Source organism: Lepeophtheirus salmonis, chromosome 12 (genome assembly GCF_016086655.4).
Source record: "Lepeophtheirus salmonis chromosome 12, UVic_Lsal_1.4, whole genome shotgun sequence".
NCBI lineage: Eukaryota > Metazoa > Arthropoda > Copepoda > Siphonostomatoida > Caligidae > Lepeophtheirus > Lepeophtheirus salmonis.
This window is the reverse complement of record NC_052142.2, coordinates 9,107,827-9,129,547: the sequence shown is the minus strand read 5'-3', so window position 1 is coordinate 9,129,547 and position 21,721 is coordinate 9,107,827. Positions and strand designations below refer to the sequence as shown.

The 21,721-nt window shown below is 31.6% G+C and overlaps 3 long non-coding RNA genes across 3 annotated transcripts; all 3 read left to right on the top strand.

Annotated features, from left to right (window-relative positions):
• The first annotated feature begins 1,698 nt into the window (after positions 1 to 1,698).
• On the top strand, positions 1,699 to 3,601 carry LOC121126673 (uncharacterized). The gene is made up of 3 exons (XR_011782498.1): positions 1,699 to 2,470; positions 2,530 to 2,996; positions 3,147 to 3,601. It is a non-coding gene; the product is annotated as an uncharacterized lncRNA (long non-coding RNA).
• A 7,017-nt stretch (positions 3,602 to 10,618) lies between these two features.
• LOC121126672 (uncharacterized) lies at positions 10,619 to 14,236 on the top strand. Its single transcript, XR_005867071.2, has 2 exons — positions 10,619 to 13,861; positions 13,936 to 14,236. It is a non-coding gene; the product is annotated as an uncharacterized lncRNA (long non-coding RNA).
• Positions 14,237 to 15,627: 1,391 nt separating this feature from the next.
• Positions 15,628 to 20,320, top strand: LOC139906711 (uncharacterized). The gene is made up of 2 exons (XR_011782499.1): positions 15,628 to 18,098; positions 18,155 to 20,320. It is a non-coding gene; the product is annotated as an uncharacterized lncRNA (long non-coding RNA).
• The last annotated feature ends 1,401 nt before the right edge of the window (positions 20,321 to 21,721 follow it).

Below are 21,721 nucleotides of genomic sequence, written 5' to 3'. Positions count from 1 at the left end.
GAATTAATGGTGGCCAGGAAGTTTGAAATTACCTTTTGTATAAGACTTTGTTTTTCTTATAATATATCGTAACTCAATGCGGTCGTCCCATTTCATGAATGTATTAAAACAGCATTTGATTCATGATGATGGAGGCTACTCCAACCGTAACGCAGACCTCTTAAAGATGATTTTTCTACCGTTGAGTACCCTAATATCTCGAAATTTTTGGAGAAATATGCCAGTAAAACCGTATCTAACCGTACTCAAATTAGATTTATAGAGGCTGTACGCAAAAAGGAAATCTCCAAAATTAATACAAATATTAGGGATAAAGATATTTTCATAGACTTAAGACAATTGGGAATTGTCAATGTCAGCTATATTTATAGATCCTTTGGATTACCATTTTCTGGGTTGTCTTTATTTGATTAACATGATAGATATAAAAGTAGCTAATACTATAAATATAATTTTTTTGTTTTTATGAGTATTCAATTAACTCTTGCTTTGGTTTTTGATAAAAATTGTATATAGTTGTCATCAAAGAGGAGCGTCATCTGTAAAAAAGAGGTAAGTTATTGATCTATTCTAATATTCATAAAATTAATTTAACTAATTTTTCGAATTAAGGATTATCACATCGCTAAATGTTCATAGTCTCCAAGATAAAGTTGGATCAATGATGGAAATCCTGAAAAAAATAAGGGAAACGTAAATAGTTTTCCTTTGAGTTTTTAGAACAATATATGGTAATATTAATCGAGTGGCATGTCAACTGTTGAAGTTGGTGTTGGAATATGTCATACAACTGCTGAATTTTTATAATAGATATTAATATTATAACTACTTATTTTTATGATTATTATTCACTCTCAAAATATGGCAATATTTTGATTGTCTTAATATATATATATAAAGGGTTTTTCATTAACAGCGCTGATATATTTTTGTTATTCATATAACGAAAACAGTTTAAGATATCGACGATTTCTTTATTTGCCGTTAAAATACATTGAAGTTAATTTATGAATAAAATTCGATGTTGTTTGAATGACCACCACGTGCACGTTTTACGAAGTTCAATCGTTGAACCCAATTTTCGACTACTTTTCCGCATAAATTAGCTGAAACTGCAGCAATTTCGCATTGAATATTTGTTCTGAGCTCTTGGATTATTGGTGTAGACCAAGGCTTTCACGTGACCTGAAAGAAAATAGTCTAGAGGTGTTAAATTGCACGAGTGAGGCGGCCAATTGACTGGTCCATTTCTGGAGATAAGACTCTCACCAAACTTACTCTTCAATAAATCGATTGTAACATTTGCTGTGTGTGAGTCTTGTTGAAACCACATATCGTCCAAGTCCATATCTTCCAATTCAGGCCAAAAAAATCGTTATCATGGCACGGTAACGATTTCCATTCACAGTAACGTGGCGATTGTCATCGTCGACGAAAAAGTACGGCCCAATGACACCGCCAGCATGCAATCCACACCAAACAGTAATTTTTTGGGGATGTAATGGCTCCTCATGAATCACGTGTGGGTTCTCCCAGCCCAATAGCGCATATTTTGGTTGTTAACAAGGCCATTGAGTCAAAAACGTGCCTCATCGCTGAAGAGGATTTTACGTTGAAAATCAGGATCATTTTTTAATTTTCCTTTAGCCCATTTTACGAATTCCCGACGTTTGAAGTGGTCAAGCGGCTTCAGTTCTTGTGTCAACTTGATCTTATACGGGTGTAGGTAAAAATCTTTTCGCAAAATTCGCTACAACGATGTCACAGAGATGCCCAACGATCGAGAACAAATTTGGGTCTTCTTGAATTGATGCGCTTGCGGCAGGAATATTTTTTACACTTCGTGCATTTCTTTGTCTCACTGTCACAGGAACATTATTTAGTGTGTATGTGTACTCCATTTTTTTCACAAAACGTTGAATTGTTGATTTTGCGGGTCGATTACGTTGACCATAAATTGGCGTTAACGCTCTTAAAGTTTGGATCAAAGACTCGCCACTTTTGTAATAAATTTTAATAATTTGCGAGCGTTGCTCGATGGTGTACTGCTCCATGATAAAACTACAACTATTTTTAAGCACAGCTGTCAAAGAAACAATAACAAATATGACGTCGTTTTCGAAATCTATCAACGCAAAATGTGAGCGTCCCTATTGAAAACCCCTTTATAAACAATTCATAATTCCAATCAATTTAAACTAAGAAAACTAATATAAGGATTGTTATAATATTTTGAAGTAAAAACATGATTAACACAGGGGAATACAAATTTTCACCATTGAAATTAAGTCAAGAATATAATTTATCTTAAAGAGGAAAGTCCAAAACTGATCTCAGTTTTTCTCTGGGTCGGTAGGTTTCAGAAATAGTTGGGATTATAGTAATTCGAGACTATTATCGTTCAGAGACATTTTTCATCATCAAGACAATCACCAAATTGAAATAAGATGTATAAAACTGATTTAAAAAGGTATTTTATGATTATAAAAGTATGTATCCTATCTGAACTTGACATATTTCTATTTTTAGGCTGAAAAATGATGAAAAACGACACTCTTTTGGAGACTATTTCAACAAATAATTCATCTATTATTTAAAAAAATAAGGATATTCAAGGACTTCGTTGGATTTGGTATTTTTTGAGTGATCTCATTTATTGGGGGGGGGTGAACTAGCAAATCGACAAAATTATCATAATATTGTTTACGATTTCAGTGTTTTCATATTGACGTCAAAGCCCGTAATAATAATATAAATATGATACCATAATACCGCGCTTCCAATGGATCTCTTCATTGCTTATATCCTGGAATTCTGTTTCCCAATGAAGGAGTCCTCTACTTTTTTATGAAGTTTTATAGTTTTTCTCGGAGGAATTTTCATCTCGTCGTTTCTCGTAGAATACGGAGTTCCGAATAAGACCAAGGGCATTTCTTAAGATGGATGAACATGTTAGAAGTATCTTCTTTGGAGAATGAAAAAGTCCACTTCTTCAGGTATTCATGAATGAATCGTAGGGTTTCAAAAATTGCCAAAGTAAAATTGTGTTTAAATTTCAAATTGTAGTACATTTTAGTTTTATGGCTATAACTTCTCATTGTTGTAGTACCTAATTACCAAATTATTAATACATATTTCACATCTAGAGCAATTTATTTGAAACTGAAAGTAAATGGATCATGCCATAGTTTCAAACGTTGAATATATTCATTGTTCTATATGGACGGTTAGATTCCCACCAAAATAAAGAGTGGATTCTACTCTAGTATGAAGCTTAGTTTTGTTCGGCTTACTTCTTCAGCTAAATTTTCGTACTGTTACACTCACGTAGATATTGGAATTTGAGCCTCTCTTGTTGAGAATAAAGTATCTCCAGTCTCTTCTTTTGTCCTAATTCATAGAGAAATTTTTGTCTTTAATTAATGAAGATCAATCTAAGCAAATGAAAAGCACTTTAATATTTATAATTTTTCCCTCCATTTGCTCAAATATTTTTTACTATTATTTTTAATATATTTAAATTTTATAATTGTAGCTTATGTATAATATTCATGTTGGGGTAACACCTAAATATTTTACTTAATTATAATTCCATATGTCACATACAGTCTTTTGTTTTATTCAATTAGAATTGTAGTATCTCGAAGAGGATGTATGATTTGACATTTACCGATTCAGCATACATATTTTATCACTTACATGTAACTTTTTAATGATCTTTTTATTTTGAGTTAATAGGCAAGAAAATTTATAATATGAAGACAAAGATATATTTTAATATACATGTATATATATAAATAAAAATGTATATTTTTATTTAAGAATTCAAGAGAAATAAAAAATTGCAGTTTTTAAATTTAAGATGGGATACTATAGCCCGACCATGAACAGAACCGGGAGGAGGGCATATAAAAATAATCAGTAATACCAGCTCAGTACTAGTCCCACCCTTAAGTGTGCAAAGTAACTAGGGTGACAAACACATAGCTATATGGGGCAGTTATGTCATTCATGAATCATGACTTATTGTTTTTATTGTCCTGCCATGGACAGGCAATCCCAGCCTTCCCTGAACCAGACCATTGAAGGGGCCTATACAAGTAGATTGGTTGGCTTGGTTTTTAGATGGCAGCTTCCCTGTTGCATGTGGGAGGCTGATAAGCACGACTGAGATGCCCAGAGTTTAAAAGGGGATCTACTTAGTAAGCTGAAAAGAATATATTAAGGCTGAAAATGGCTCAATACGCTCGCAGAAAAAAGGTATGAGTCGCATAGAGTCAGCTATGAGTGAAGAGTTCCATTTATGATGAGTAGATAATTTTGATATTCAAAATATACCTCATTAATAATTATTTTATTTGAATTTGTGCGAAGTGCGGTATTATGGTATCATATTTATATTATTATTACGGGATTTGACGTCAATATGAGAACATTAAAATCGTAAACAATATTAAGATCATTTTTTTGATTTGCTAGTTCACCCCCCTAATAAATGAAATCACTCAAAAAATACCAAATCTAACTTAAGTCCTTAGAGATCCTTATCTTTTTAAATAAAAGATGAAATATTTATTTATAAGATGAGCTATGTTACTCCTTATCACTATGAATGATGAATAAGTTATAATGGTCTCAAGAAGAGTGTCGTTTTTCATAATTTTTCAGCCTAAAAATGGAAATATGTCGAGTTCAGTAGGGGATACCGACTTTTATAATCATAAAGTACCTTTTTACATCAGTTTTATTCATCTTACTTCAATTTGGTGATTGTCTTGATGAAAAATGTCTCTGAAAAATAATAGTCTCGAATTACTATAATCTCAAATATTTCTGAAACTGACAACCCAGAGAAAAACGGAGATCAGTTTTCGACTTTGCTCTCAAAGATAAATTATAATATTGGCTTAATATCGTTGGTGGTAATTTTGACCCACTAATTGTTCCCTTGTGTACTATAAACTAATTAATATGTAACTTTGATATAATATTTCGTCTCAGTAACATTGTTCTCATAAGAAAAGAGAATAAAGAAAGATATATGAGATGATTCAGTTTTTTAATCCGAAGGTTGGTTAATAAATGATTTTTTATTCGTAGAACTCGAGTCTTCACACTTGTAAAGATAGTTTACTTTATTGTTTTCCTCTCTCCCTATCTTCGTCTCTTCCCTCGACCAACTTTATCCATAAAAACTCGTTGAGAACAGCACAAGAAAAACTGCTCGTGGGATTAACATTTTCATATCGTGCTCTAGATAATTAATAATGTAAATTGGATAGGAAAAAAGGAGAAACTTTTTGTTTTTGATTAGACGTGCATATTAACCAAAATAAAAAGTAAAATTTTTTCGTATATATTTACCGGTTGTAGAAAAAGTAATGAGACATTTAAAAATACAGTTTTTAATGGGTGTTGTTGATTAAATCTCAAAGTTTCGACTATTTTTGAATAGTTAAAATTCTAAGCCTTTGATTGATGTCCATTTTCAAAACAAAAATTATGTATATAATGCGATGGAGGCAAGAAAAGCAATCATTGGCAATTTAATCAACGCCCGGAGAACCATTTCGGACATCATCAATGCCTTAAAAATCAGCAAGGCCACAGTCTGTTAGATAGAAATAGTTTGGCTCATGGGGACAACCTTAACGACAGCCCAAAGAGTGGAAGACCCACAAGTGAAGCCTGAAGGTATCATAGAGGCCTTTAAGGTAAACCCAATGATGAAGATGACGGAGTACACCAAAAATAACAAGGTGCATCGGTCTAGTGTTGGCAGGGCCATCCAAAAGGCTGGAGGAAGGTCGCTTAGAAGAATTGAGAGGCTACTTCTATCCCAAAGTAAAAAAAAACTGTCTTTAGCGATGTCAACAACTTTTAAATGATCAGAAGAACAACAGCAACCAAGTAATTTTTTTCTCTGATGAAAAGACCTATACTGGTGATCCCATCTACAACAAGCAAAATGGTCGGTGGTATGCTTTGGCAAGGTTTACAACAGTATCGGGACAGTCACCAAGACCAAACATTCGGCCTCTGTTATTATGTTGGGTGTTGTGGAATCAACTAGTGAAAAAATGTCTCCAACTTGGTTTTTTGTTGGATATAGGTTACCCACGGCTGACTACTTCATGGTGTTGGAGGAAAATGTGGTTCCATAGAAGAAGTCCTACAATCCCACGTATGAATTTCAGCAGGACAGGGCTCCGGCCTATACTGCTAATATTGTACAATAGTGGATGGGTAGTAACATAAACTTCTGGTCCAAGAACCTTTGAACCCCTCAGAGCCCAGATTTGAACCCACTGAATTACTCCATTTGGTGGCAAATAGAGAAAAAGGTCTGCAAAGTCTGCTACCCGAATATTGATGCCCCGAAGACCTCCGTTAACCAGTAGTGATTCCAAGAATATGTATAAGTCCATGTACAGATTGGAAGTCAACGTGTTGCTCAAATTCCAAGTCCTTTAATATTTTGATCGATCCCCAAATTATGAAATTTTTTGTTAAAAACGGTCATAAATCCATTAAAAGCTCAAATTTTAGCTTTCAAATTCAAGTCAATTTGCAGGTCTTTCATTGTCAGATCAATCGAGTCACAAATTTTCAAAATATGGACTCAAGTTTGATTTGCAAGTAGCGAGTTCAAGTCTGTACATAAGGAGTGAAGATTATGTATTGGAATAATACTTTACATTTTACATATTTATACTTAATGAATTAGTTAAGATTCATAATATAATTCATGTAATTATATCACTCATGAATATAATTTGTTATAATTCATCATTCAACTAAATGTATTTTAGGCTAAATATTGATACAATGTAGTCCAGATTAATAGTTATAGGATAACCTCAGGATACCTCTAAAAGTCCTCCCAATCCTGAAGGACATAATCAAATACTCTTCCATGACTCTAATAATACTTTGGCTGTTATGACTAATCCATTATACCCATGAATATACATAGTCTAATTTTCATTCAAGGTATGCTTCGCCCCAAAATCATGTACCCCAATGTTCTTTATGTTATCTATTATTACGTAAAACTGTAAATGGTTGAGTTGGAAGAAATAGTTGAAGTACTAAATAAATTCAGCAATGAGGTCTCACATGTCAAAAGAGGTTAGCCATATCTTCAATTGCAAATCTGGCTGGAACTTGTTGGTGCTTCCTGGCGAATGATAAATATTTTTGCATCAATTAATGATATCGTTTTATAAATCGAAACTTAAGGATACATGGATATTCGTCCTCAGGTTTTTTTACGTAGGTCACTGGCACAAGTAAGTGGAGCCAAATGGAATCAGGAGTGGTCTGTGGCAGCTGTGTGTATTCCCTCGCTAGCGAAATCCAAAAATCCACTAGGGTCTTGCTGTTAAATGCTGCCTGTAAGGTTATGTCCCTTGACATCTGAACTAATGCGTCCTCCATTATGGATTTGAGATGATCAGCGTTCTGTAGGGTGAATGGTGATCTTATCTGGAGTAATATTTCTTTTGAGTTTTGAGGGAGTATAAATATAATTTTGAATTTTAAAAGATCGTTTTAGCTTATTTTTGTGTTGACGGGCAACTAATGTACTAAATAACCTTAAAAATTTAACGTTATTATTGCTAGGTATATTAGAAATTACCCTTCCTGCCATCTTGTCTCTGACTTTTATGGTTAAATTACTTTTTATATTATTGTAGTTACAATTTGTAGACCTCTTTACATTTTATATAATGACAACATTATTTATTGAATTACCAACTATTAATTTAACTAATGTTTCATTTTCATCCCTAAAAATCTCCAAATTTTTTATATATATTTAGAAGTAATGGAACTGTGTAGCCTTGGATTATCTCATGTACAACAAAATGCTTATGAAATCATAATTTTAATCAAAAATACATTTATTGACCGACCATATATGAAATATTCAATATTTACATTATCACCATCACAAGTATCCTAAATTATTCATCCAAATTTTTGGATAAAATTTTAACTCTTATGAGCGTAAACAGCGTCTGCATTCTACATAATATCTAATATACGAAGATAAGCGGTTACGGCGTTACATTTGTTGTCTCATGCAACCTTTCATCCAAAAAGTCCGGGGTACTTTTTTAATACTAACATAAAATGTCCAGGGTATTTTTTTTGGTTAAGTCGATTTTCAGAATGTAAAAAGAGAACATGATAGTGCAAAAAACCTGGTCTCATTAGTTTAATAAACTGTAAAGGGATTTTCGCTAATAATTAAAAAATATAAAATTAAATACAATTTAATAATAAAGGAGGATCATAGTAAATTTTTTATTATTAAAAACTATAAGATAATAAACAACAATCAAAATTTAACCATCAACATAACTAAATTTAGTAATTTTAAAAAGTAACATTGATTCAACTTCTAGAGCCATCTAGAGAGTAAAAAATAGGATGTAATATGTAGTCATTTTTGTTCTAAGAAATAACAATGTTAATCTCTTCTAATATATACATAGTAATATAAATTTATAGAATTTTTTAGATGGGCAATTTTTTTGGAATTTGTAATCTGAAGAATGAATTTTATTTTCCTATCATTTGTCATTATTATATACAGGCTTGTAAGCGTTCCGCTATTTTGGCGTTCCGTTCATTTTTCTTGTTTTGTTCAGCGTTCATTGTTCAGTCATTATTTTCGTTCCGTTCCGCGTTCCAATTATTAGGTAGTACGAGGCTTGTACAGTATACATATATACACTAGAGCACTCGTTAAAGGAAGCTGTAGAGCTTTAGAGGCATAAAAAAGTCGGATACTCCAAATGAAATTGATTGATTAAATTGAATGTAGAAAAACGTGAACGCTTTCATGTATGATTGGAGTGCCAAAGCTTTTTTGTCAAAAATGTCAATGGGAACCATAAAAAAAAAAAAAATCGAACTAAAGTTCAAAAGACCGACTAAAATAACAATCTTTTATTTTCATAGAAGTAGAATAGCTTTGTCCGTTTTGATTCATATCGATTTCCTATTAATCCCATATGTAAGTATAGATGCATTAAGTCATAATTAATTAATAAAATCTATTATATTTAACTTATGACCAACTCTTAATAATACTGAGCCATTGTAATTAAATTGTATATTTGTAGCACGTCAACCCAAAAGGAAGTTAGAATAATTTTTCTCATAATGGAACATTAAATAAATTTTCCAACAAATTATAGCTCATTTTAACGAACAAATGATTCTGATCCTTTTAAGGCACTGCTAATTGTACTGAAAATAGCCAAAATTCACCGCCACATTTATAGAACTAGGAAATTAATTAATTATATGCCTAAGACAAAATTGGGCCAAACTAAGTCAGGTAGAGAAAACTACAGTTCACAATCTTGGGTATTTCAATTTATCTCAGAAATTTGAATTCAATGGCTATAATTGACCGTAATATCTCTTTGAAATATTGCCTGTCATTTTTTTATAAATTTTATAAATGATTGAACTTTTGTATATATGATTCGTGCATTTTTGATAAAAGTAAATAGTTTTTTATTCTAAAAAATACATTGCAGACAAGATGAATAGAAATATTATTGCCCTTGATTGGAACCAGTAACGTTAAACATAATATCTAACTCAAATATCCACTCAATGTGAAGTACTTTAATTTCCTACGAAATCTTACAACAATAAATAAAAAACTAAGAGCGTGAGAATTCGTTTCATTGAGTATAAGAGAAATTAAATAATTACTGCATAAAAGGGATATAAATAATAATTATGTACTTTTTTAGAGTGGTTAATTCCCATATACACGAATATTAATATCAGGAACGCTAAAATCTCACTTTTAGCTTTCATCGTTCAAAAAAAAAAATGTTCCGTTCATTGAACGTACGTTCCATGGAACTCCGTTCAATTTTGTGTTTCGTTCACAAGCCTGATTATTCAATTCCTTAGTAGTGAACATCCTTTCCTAAATAGATGTAACCCTGATGATTAGTTGGGGAGTTATAATTGTGAGTCCTTGTTAGACTCAGTAGAATTGGGAATTGACATCGGAGTAATTCTTGCCAATGAAATTGTTTATTTCCTTCTCCCTTGTCGCAGCTGATTGTAGCTGATCTCTTCAAATTGTTGGGGTTATCATGTTGTTTTTGGTTTCTTTTTTTTACATGCCTATCATACATATGATTTTTATCACTATATCATATGTCTTTATAAAGCAAAGTTTGTATGTTTGTTTTTTATTTACAGTCCTTTTTAGTGTATCTTAAAAAAGAGTTTAGGACTCATTTTTAACAACAAATGTGTTTATTTAAAGCTCATCCATCCGGGCAGTCCTCTAAAGACTAAAGTATTCCCTGGTTCCTCACGTCAAATTGAAAAAAAAATTTGAATCTATTTTTATTATTATTTTCTTTTTGAGAAAAGAACATGTAAGTATTGAGTGCTACGTGTGAGCTTGCTCATGAAAAACGGAGAATAACACTGAGGATTTGTTGGGGGAGTAATCTTCTTAATTATTAAAGTAAAATATGTATTTTATTACTTGGGGCAATGCCGGATATAGGATATGAGTAAAAACTAATATCAATAAATGAGGAATTGTTAAAAAAATTATTCATATCTGAGAAAAAATATGAAAAGTCACAATAATAATTTTATGTACATAATGTGTTCATGTATTACGTACAAAGGGAGTCCTCTTAGAAAGGATATCTCAGTAGTTGAGAAATTTTAGTGTCGTACACAGATTACTAAAACTACTGGTGGTGAAAGTAAATTTTGACGAAAAATATTATTCTTTAAATGTAAACAGAAAATGTCAAAATTACATTGCCTACTCATTTAAAAATTCCAGGAACAAAGTTTCTAAGGAAATAGTCCAAGACATTGGACTCTCATTTTTTTACAGAGAGTTGTAGCTGACAAAAAAGTTACAAGTTAAAAGTATATCAAATTTATAAATAAAAGAAAATGTAGACAAGAGAAAATAGGGCAAGGATGCCATATTCTCATTAAACATTAAATTTTTGCTATGAGTATCTGAAGATGTGCTAAAGGAGATGATCGTCAGATTTATTTTATCGATGGACCTATATCCAATATTATCAAAGAAAATGTTTACCTTTTGTTTTTCAATCCAGTGATTTGAGGAAGAGGTCAAGGTTATGGATTCAATACTCATTTTCATCAAAAGAAGACAAAGTAATACTTTTACTATTAATATCAATTCCCCATTTTGATTTATACAGTAAAATTGGATTTTAGTCTGCACTGAGACAATGAACATATCGACCTTCAACCAAAAAATGAGGACGAATATCCATGTATCCTTAAGTTTCGATTTATAAAACGATATCATTAAATGATGCAAAAATATTGATCATTCGCCAGGAAGCACCAACAAGTTCCAGCCAGATTTGCAATTGAAGATATGGCTAACCTCTTTTGACATGTGAGACCTCATTGCTGAATTTATTTAGTACTTCAACTATTTCTTCCAACTCAACCATTTACAGTTTTACGTAATAATAGATAACATAAAGAACATTGGGGTACATGATTTTGGGGCGAAGCATACCTTGAATGAAAATTAGACTATGTATATTCATGGGTATAATGGATTAGTCATAACAGCCAAAGTATTATTAGAGTCATGGAAGAGTATTTGATTATGTCCTTCAGGATTGGGAGGACTTTTAGAGGTATCCTGAGGTTATCCTATAACTATTAATCTGGACTACATTGTATCAATATTTAGCCTAAAATACATTTAGTTGAATGATGAATTATAACAAATTATATTCATGAGTGATATAATTACATGAATTATATTATGAATCTTAACTAATTCATTAAGTATAAATATGTAAAATGTAAAGTATTATTCCAATACATAATCTTCACTCCTTATGTACAGACTTGAACTCGCTACTTGCAAATCAAACTTGAGTCCATATTTTGAAAATTTGTGACTCGATTGATCTGACAATGAAAGACCTGCAAATTGACTTGAATTTGAAAGCTAAAATTTGAGCTTTTAATGGATTTATGACCGTTTTTAACAAAAAAATTCATAATTTGGGGGGTCGATCAAAATATTAAAGGACTTGGAATTTGGGCAAAAACGTGGACTTGCAATCTGTATATGGACTTAGTCCCACCTCTGCTATAAAGCAAGCAAATATATTCTTGGAAATAGATCGAAATTTCAACAAATAAACACAAACAGACAGTAGAAGTTAAACTGTTCTCATTACCGTTGTTGAATTCGGCTCCAGAATCTATATTAATTTATTCTTATTTACTTCAATTTTCAATTAATATAAGCAACGGATATCCATAGACGAAATACTCCTTTAAATTATGTACACATTTCCAAGAAAAATAAGATAGTCCACCCTGCAAAAAGGGAATAATTAATGGGTAACTAAAATCATGCAATGTTTATATTTGAATGTGTCAGATTTAAAAGTTATGATAGGGGGTTTTTTGGATATGGATTTAACTTTTTTTTTAACTATACTTCCAGAACCATTTGTGTACATCCAAAATAATAATATTTAAAGTGAGTTGACGCAAAGAGTACGTTATTTACAGTGATGAATATTCAATGTGCCGCCGGTATTTTATATAAAAAAGAAACCGAAAATAAACGTGGTAACCCTCACAATTTGAAGAATTTTTGAAAGTAGAGTAGCTTAGCTGTCATGACGTTTTATTAGATTAGCTATGAGCAGCTATGAGAGAGTCGGCAAGAAAGAAAGAAAACACAAATCATACTCCGTATCACGCAACCTCTGAAGCTCACCTTTTTCAGTTAGTTATTCAAAAGATATTGTTTATTACTGTTGTGACGCTTAGGACTTTATGATGCCATTAATTATATGTGTATGACTCTTAAAAAGTAAATGAATTAGTTCCTGAACAGCAGCAAGTCTTGGGAAGTCCTTATTTCTTCTTCAGATCACGAGGTGGACAAGTATCTACTTCGTTGTCGTCATATGGGATTCAAGATGTCAAATGTTACTACTTGACAGCAAGTGTATTTCCTTAGTTATAGTGGCGGAGGATATCTCCTCCTTAGGGAAAGACTTAAATGAGAGGAAGATAAAAAACAACAATCTGATCCCTCATTAATTTGGATGTTCTTTTTTGACCTTAAAATTCATCAAGGAGGGATAAAATAATCTATGTAGCTGGATACATTTCAGGATGATTAGTGCACGAGTTTTCCTAATTTGTATACTATAACGTCAACATATATGATTATATCTACTGTATCTTATAAATGATCAAACACATTGAGGGTTTTAAGGAAGAGTTATCAGCATAAGCGTACGAAGGAAGAGTTATCAGCATAAGCGTACGAAGATATATCATATTCTATTCATATATAGCCTTTTAAAGTTATAGGGATTTCCCGATGGTCCGGCGGGATGGTTTCCCTGGCCACAAATGAAATAAGCCTCTCAATTACTCCTCCTAAGTTATTTTCCCTTTCATTCCAAACCTTACTTTCATCCTTTGGCCATGACTCCAAAAACTTTTAAAACTCAACGTTCATATGGCAACTCCTTTTTTCGTTTCCTTTACTGTTGATGCCATCATTGACAGGGCATAAGCCTCATATGGATGTATCTTATGAGTCGGAACGTCTTGATAGATAATCTATAAATTTGACATTTCAACTTTTTCAAATAGTATAGAATTTAAGCTTAAGATAAAACGCAAAATCCATTACTGAAGGTTATCAGATTATGGTATTTGTGAGCTCCTTAATTTGAGTTATTGTATTAAGATGATTATTACATTCCAGATTTAGGGTTTCTGAAATCTTCATCTAAAATAATAGACATTGTGACAGGTAAATTTAATTGCTTGCTTGAACTTCATAGTTATTAAGAAACTTGCTATGACTTTGCTTCATCAATATTTCAGGAAAGTTAGATGCCAATTCAGAATCCAACTACTGAGAAATATAGATACCTATTATACACGATCGGAACAAGGGGATAGAATCCAATTAAACGAAACGTATTGTCATTTTAAAAATGTTAATATTATATTCATTCAACTATAAACCTACTATTTACATATTCTGTTCTAAATAGTCTCTGATTATTTGATTTTAAACCGCAAAACCTAACGAAATAAAGAAATTTGTGTATGATATAGTGATAATTATTTTTTATACATTTATAATACAATTTTTAAAAACTGAAATATATTGTTAAAATTTCTTGTTGGTTGTGTTTCATAGTTATTGTGTAATAAAGTTTTTTTAATAATTTAACTTTTAATATTATTATTTAAAACAATACATAAATTTCTACTTCCAAAGCTCTCCATTTTTGCTAGGAAATCGATGAAAAGAGAATAAGAAAATCTCTTTAACATATTTTCAAGCAACTTTTCCAATTTTATAAGATATAACTATTCATGTTCTATTCTATTCTATTTTTTTAATAAAAATACTGTTATACAATTTAGTATAAAATTAATTTAGAAGTCTTAAACAGATAATTATAGTCAGTTATACTTATATTGTTTATAAATATTTGCATTAATTTTTTAAATCCAAAATATTCCTATGTCAGACTTATAGCTCACTCCCTGTTTAAAAATTCAAATACAGCTATTTATTTATGTCATCATTCAATATATTTATGTAGGACTACTAAAGAGTTAACATATTTTTCCTTCGTTGTTATTAATAGAAAAAGGTGAGCTTCTGAGATTTTGCTGACTTATAAAATTTCCACTCATCCATTTATCTAGTAATTCATGTATAATGGCAAAGCTCTGAACAAAGGTATGCAGAGAGTTGATCTTATTCACAAGAAACTGTTATTTACAATTTATCTATGGAATCCTAAGTCATCGGCACGTTTTTGTTACATAATTTGCGTTAATACCATTAATAATTTAGTTCTTCTTAATTGAAAAATTGTTATTGCCAAGAATCGGATTCAATATTATGAAGAAATAATATCCATTGTCATCGTTTGGACAAACAAAATTATAAAAACGTTATTGAAATTTTTATTCATGTCGCATATTTACTCGAGTTTCATAATTTAAACATAAATTGTTTATTGTACTAGTTAAAAATATATCTTATGTTAATTTGATAGTTTGTAATCCTCCTTTACGCATGTTAAAATAATTATAAAATGTTATCGTATAATGCCACTAATACATATATTTTCAAAAAAAAAAAAAATATATATATACAGGTAGTTGCATAAATACGCGGACTATTTGTGGCAAATAATTAAATGTGTAATAAAATTCGTATGTCGTATTTTTTTTGAGAATTATAAAATAGAAAACTTATTCTGGTATAAAATTTAATATAACTACTGAATATAACCGCCATCAGCTGCTATGACACCCTCCAAGCGCCCGCAGAAGGCCTTGCACACATTGATGATGTAATGGTTTTCCATGGCTGTCCATTGCTCATTGACGCTGGCCTTCAATGAGTCCAAATTCCGGTGGCGGGTAGCACAGGCCTTCTTCTCAATTTTGCCACCACACACTGTAGTAAAGGGGATTCAAATCAGGTGATTGAGGTGGCCAAATGTTTTTGTGAAGGCCTCCTTCACTTCATCCACATTGATTTTCCGTGGTCTGCCGGTCCGAACACCCTCCTTGAGATCTTTTCCGTCCTTGACAAGCTTCTGGACCTTGAACACAGTAGTCCTGGATAGTCCAGTGTCCTTGATTAGCTCCTTGACAGACCTACCGGCGCAGAGGAGAGTGGCAACCATATGACGTTTGGCTAGTCATTCATCTTAAACGACTTTGTGTAATGCTTGTAAGAAAAACAAAAGCAAAGCCAAAAGATTTACCGAGTTACTTGTGGTAGAATTTTTTATTTACGATCACGGAACCTAGAGATATAAGTGTTTAAAAATTAGTCCTCGGATTTAGGCAGCTACCGATATATATCAGTTGTATTTATTCAAAGGCACTTTTCATTGTACTTACAAGTCCAATATTAGTTATTTTTCTATTGAAGAAAGTATAATTTGTTTAAAATAAAAGTCCAAATAATTAGTTAACAATATTTTATTTCAAAATTATTTCATATTTATATAATAGCTTTTAAAGGGTAAATTAATAGATAAATATTATTTGATCGCTGATAATTTATGTAAAAATATATGGAGTTACGACGAGGATTCTAGATTTTTGGGCATGCCATCCTTGTAATTATAGTCCAGAAGATGTTCAAAGTAGAACAACTCAGTAAAATCCAAATTCACGAAATGAATTTGGAACTGTATTCAAGTCATATAATTAATTCCAATTATGAACATTCCAATTTTACAGAAGATATAACCAAAATGCTTGTCTCCTTCAATATTCCCTCCCTATAATCATCCAAATTTTGTTAAGTTTATGAGAATCTACACTGGAAAAGAAATTTCCTCTCTCTTCTCCATCACCAAGTCAATGGATTCTCAAAGTAAAGTATTGTTGGCCAAGATTTTAAAGAGCTTGAGGGGAAGGAAATATTTCTTGTATTGGACGAAACTACTGACACTCGACAGCGGTCCACGACTGCAGTGTTGGTTGGTACTTTATATGGTTAATTTTTGGATCGTCCTTATCTCATTAATTTGGAAGGTATTCAATGATAACAAGTGTTGCTATAAAAAGTATTGGCAAGGTTCTTGCCTCTTATTTCAGAGCCGAAAGACTGAAGGTTTTCATTACCAACGGAGCTTCATATTGTATTAAAGCAATCCAAAACCTTAAACAACATTTTCCAATGATGTTGTTTAATGACTTGTCTTGCTCATAGGTTGAACAGGATAACAGCGCTCTGACCTGATTTCTTTTAAAATACAAACACTATCATCTCTGAAGTGAATATATATTTATTTAATTCAGGTGATTACTACGCCAAGCACTTCAATTCAGTGAAAGAGTATATGAATGTGATGTATAGAAACTATGATGCCATCTATAAAACAAAAGATGTTTTGAAGAATGATCCACTTTTATATGAAATAATGTATATCCAACACAATTTAAATCCAATCCAGGTAACCAATAAAGCTTTGAAAGATAATTTATCGCTACTCCCAAGTGTAATTATCGTAGAAAATCTATGCCAAAATATTACACTTGAACCTTTCAAAATTAATGTCTGTAGATTATAGGGATACATCAAATTTAGAAAACTGGCACCATAAACTATCAATCACGATATAGAGTTTTTAGCATACTAAAACAATTCTATCGTTAATTTCATTCCGTGAGGTTTTCCAACGTGATGTCGTACATAAATGTACCAGAAAAAAATCTTTTCTGATGAAGGCTCACGTCAAGAATATGATAATCAAATGGAACATTGTTATTAACTATGAGGATAGTTGAAATATTTCATTATTTCTAAATATAATATTTAAAAAATTTACTTTAATTTTTTAATTATACATACCTATTACATTTAAATCCATCATTTTAAGACGATTCCATTTTAAAATTTAACTACTTAAAAATATAAGAAATTAATTAGATAAAACTACGTAAATAATAATAATACTTGTATGATTTATGATAACATTTACCTATCTTCATAAATCAATGTTCCATTTCACTATCATAATATCCTTGACATGACCCTCCGTCAAACAGGACCTTTTTGGTATATCTATGTCTGACATCACACTAAAAACTCTCTCATAATCACAGTTAACAATAGGAGTGTTTTTGTATTAAAAAAATCGCCATCGTGATTGATAGTTTTAGGTGTCAATTCTCTCAATTCGATGTATCCTTGATGTATAATGAATATTTTCAGTCTTTCGCCTCTTAAATCTGAGCCAAGAACGTTGCTGATACTTTTTATGGTCACATTTGTAATAGTTTTATTGTCGGCTTTGGTAATATTTTGCAAATTAATGAGATAAGGACGACCCAAAAAATAACCATCTAAAGGACCAACGAACACATCACAAGAAACGTAATGAATTATTACATAAACCAAATCTGAAGTCAATACTTTATCTCAAACTTCATCACGAATCAACTTTACACGTTTCAAAAACTTATAAAAATAATCAATACTTAGTTCGTAGTTACAGGTAACTTATTTATATATGATTAATGATCATGAATTTTTACATGTTTTCTCCTCAAGAATGAAAAAATTATGATAACAGCTCTAGTGTTATAAGGATTACCAACTTTAAAAACCCGCTCCTGCTTTTGAGGACATATAATATTCATTTGTTGTTATGTATATGAAACGAGCGTTATCTTTTAACTCATGCATGTTTGGGCCAAAATCATATGTAGTGAAGTTGTATTATTAATATAAAATGACTCAAAAAAATAGTAGTAGGCCATATTATACTTTATTGAACAATTTTCTCTAAATCATTTAAATAATCCTATAATAATATGTATAATTCTAATTTATGTTTGCTATTTTTTTGTGTGAGTTATTTTTGTTTAAGGCCAATGGGTTTCTTTTTTTAGTTTTATGAATTACGATATAATATTCATTTTTAAAATTTTTTATAAAATATTAAACATAGTGCCAAAAATTTAGGTAATATAGCAGTCTAAATTATTGGTGCAAACATTACACATAAATTTAATATTATCAAAAGACTCACAGTTTTCATGATAAATAATTTCTATCATGGATACAAATATATCTTTTTGATTAGCACAATTTAAAAATATTGCTCTGGCGTCTGTATTTTGTGTAATTGCTTCATATAGATTCCAGGAAACGATACGGATTAAATAAATAGAACCTGAAAGATACACAAGGCCTCCTCGATTTATCATATTGATGGAAGAATCTTTGACTATTTGAGATTAATTATCCTTAAATTTTTCTTGAAAATTATTGTTGAGAATTTCTTGAAGTGAACAAAATTTGGATTGACAACAGTTGCATGAAACACATTTCTTGAGGTTTCGAGCTACATCCCCACTTATAAAAATAATAAATTTGAATCAAGTTAATTACATTCCATTAAAATAACCTGTCTAACATATACAGAAGCTTTATCGAATTTTTCTTACTATGGGTTGGATCTACTTTAACCAACACTTCCTTAATATCCCTTATTTTCATTTTAGAGATTTTGATAAGTGACTTCACTCGAATATTTTTTTTTTCCTTCTAAGCAATTCTTCACAGACAAAAAGTAATTTGCACTAGACAACTGTTTATACCTTCTAAATCTTGTTTTAGTGAAGTCACTTTTAATAACACCTAAAATGACAAATTGAAAACCATAGAAATTCCTGAGTAAGCTCTATATAAGCGAAAGTTGAGTAATTCACAGCAATGAAAATTTCCCTCGAAAGTCCTGGTTTTTTACTCAACTCCCATGTCTTTATCCAATCTTCAAAATCATTCAAAAATTTGATTTGTACATCGTCCATACATTGTATGGGATTTTGAAGGTTAACCCTTTTCCCACAATCAACCACGGGTAATCTCAAATTCAATATGCTCCAATAATTACGAATCAGTTTTAGAAAAGGTATTGTTTCAAGAAATGAGCATGTATTTTAGAGTACATCTTCAGGGCATCAATAGTGATGAAACAGAGAATCAGCTAACTTGACACTAATTTTTTCGATTGCACTTAGACGGAGCACTTTATCCGTCAATTTGTAGGCATATTTAATTCACTTGCCGACTTCAATGTTGTATAGAGACTCAAGATTTTTAAGCTTTGGTGATCCAATTCCGTGGAATTTATAACATTTCGAAATTTTTTTATTTACGAAATTATTTGATATGTTCTTAAAAGTTCAAAGATTCTCCTTCTATACAGTGAATATAATAAATCAATGGCGAATCGGAAAGTAATTTTTCGAATACAAATTTGTGGTTTGCACTGTAATTGTCGAAAAGTTTACAAGATCTTCATTCAATCCATATAATATACCGTTACGATAGTCCCCTTACTTTGCTGTGTGAATTTCGTCAATTAATAGATATTCATTTTTCTGTATCGGATTAAAATTTTCACTTCTACATTTCAGATATTTAATCGTGGCATTATTAATGCAAGTGCTGACAGTGAACTCTCCAGAAACTCTCATCAAATGCGACACATGTTGCATTATAAGAATTCCTTGCATTTGAAGTTGCTTGTGAATATCAGAGACGGCTTGATTTTGCTAAATTTCCTATCAAATATTTTTAAAGCACTGTCCAATGCTTGTCAAATGTCTGGAAAACGAAATTATAGCTTAATTCAGAAGCATTTCCTTCAAATTCTAAATTATGCACTTTAATATAATATTGCAACTTCTTCCCTTGTAATTTCAGAAATCAATAATATTTAAAAAAGATATATATTCCGAGGCAGTTGAAAGAGGAAGCCCTCCCATCAAAGTGGCCGAATCTGGCAAGCTACTTCTCATCACCCTTACCACCTCCAAGACCAACACAGGCATCAACTAGCACCAATAGAGTGCATTTGGAGAATGAAAGACATAAAGCTCTGAAGTATGCATTTCAGATCGTTCTTTCAGCACAAGATTTCTATAACAAATTCTCTTCAGAAATCATTGCCCACGGGGTTCTTGTTGCTTAAATCTCCAAAAGTTGTATTTTTAAAAATCAAACAAACAGATATGAAAGAGCTAGACATTGCTCTTGCCTGGAGGTGAAAGAAGACCTCTTCTTTAGAAATTTTTGTAACAACATCGAGCTAAATAATATCTGAGTATCACATTGCATAAATTCAGAAAATAAAATTAACTCTGTCACTGAAGCCATCAACATTGCCGCTTTTCTGGTTTCCACGGACGGTCAGACCGAGAAAGAGACATTTTGACAACATATGTGAACAGCTCCTTAATTTTTCTAACTTCGCAGAAATGTAGCAAATTCAATCTTCCATGTTTGCTTTCATAACAGAGCAAATGTTTCATCTCTTCAAACAGCTTAAAGGTAGAAGATATTCTTCTGGACTCCTATCCGTTGCTTTAATATTCCACAATGTCAGTTCTGGCCTCTACGAGCAAATATATAGGTCCAATGTTCTGTCACTCCTGACTCCAAGATATCTTAGATACGAATCCAGTGTAATTACGGTAAAAACAGGATTACCTTCATCGACGACAAAGTACTTAAAAGCACGAATTAGAGGCTTGAAGAGCATAGAAAAAAATTTCACACTGATGATGGACGAGATTAATTCGGCCCAAAGAGTAGAGTTTGTTGGAGGAAAATTTGTGGGAACTACAAATAATCAAACTTCTAAAACTGTCCTCCCCTTCATGATCAAGTCAGCCTCGAGTAAATACATGGACATTGTTGCTCTCATCCCAGTGGTAAACTTAACAGCGGAGTTCCTGTTTAATAAGTATTATCCCATCATGATGACTTTTTGGAGAGTAGGTTTCACTATTGTGGCATTATCTGTTGACAATCACACAGTAAATAGAAAGTTATACATCTATAATCTGTGTGGAGGTAACCTTCAGACCTCAATTCCTCACCCTCAAGATAGTTCAAAGCGAGTTCATCTCCTCACCGATATGGTCCACAATTTTAAGAACATTTATAATTGTTTTCAGAACTTGGTATGTACAAATATTTACTTTCCTGGATCACCACCTCTGCGCCCAACTTTGCCCACATCAGAGAAATTCATACGTTAGAATCCACAATTAAAGTGAAACAAGCTCACAAGCTTTCTTTTCATGGCACTCAATCCTAAATCCA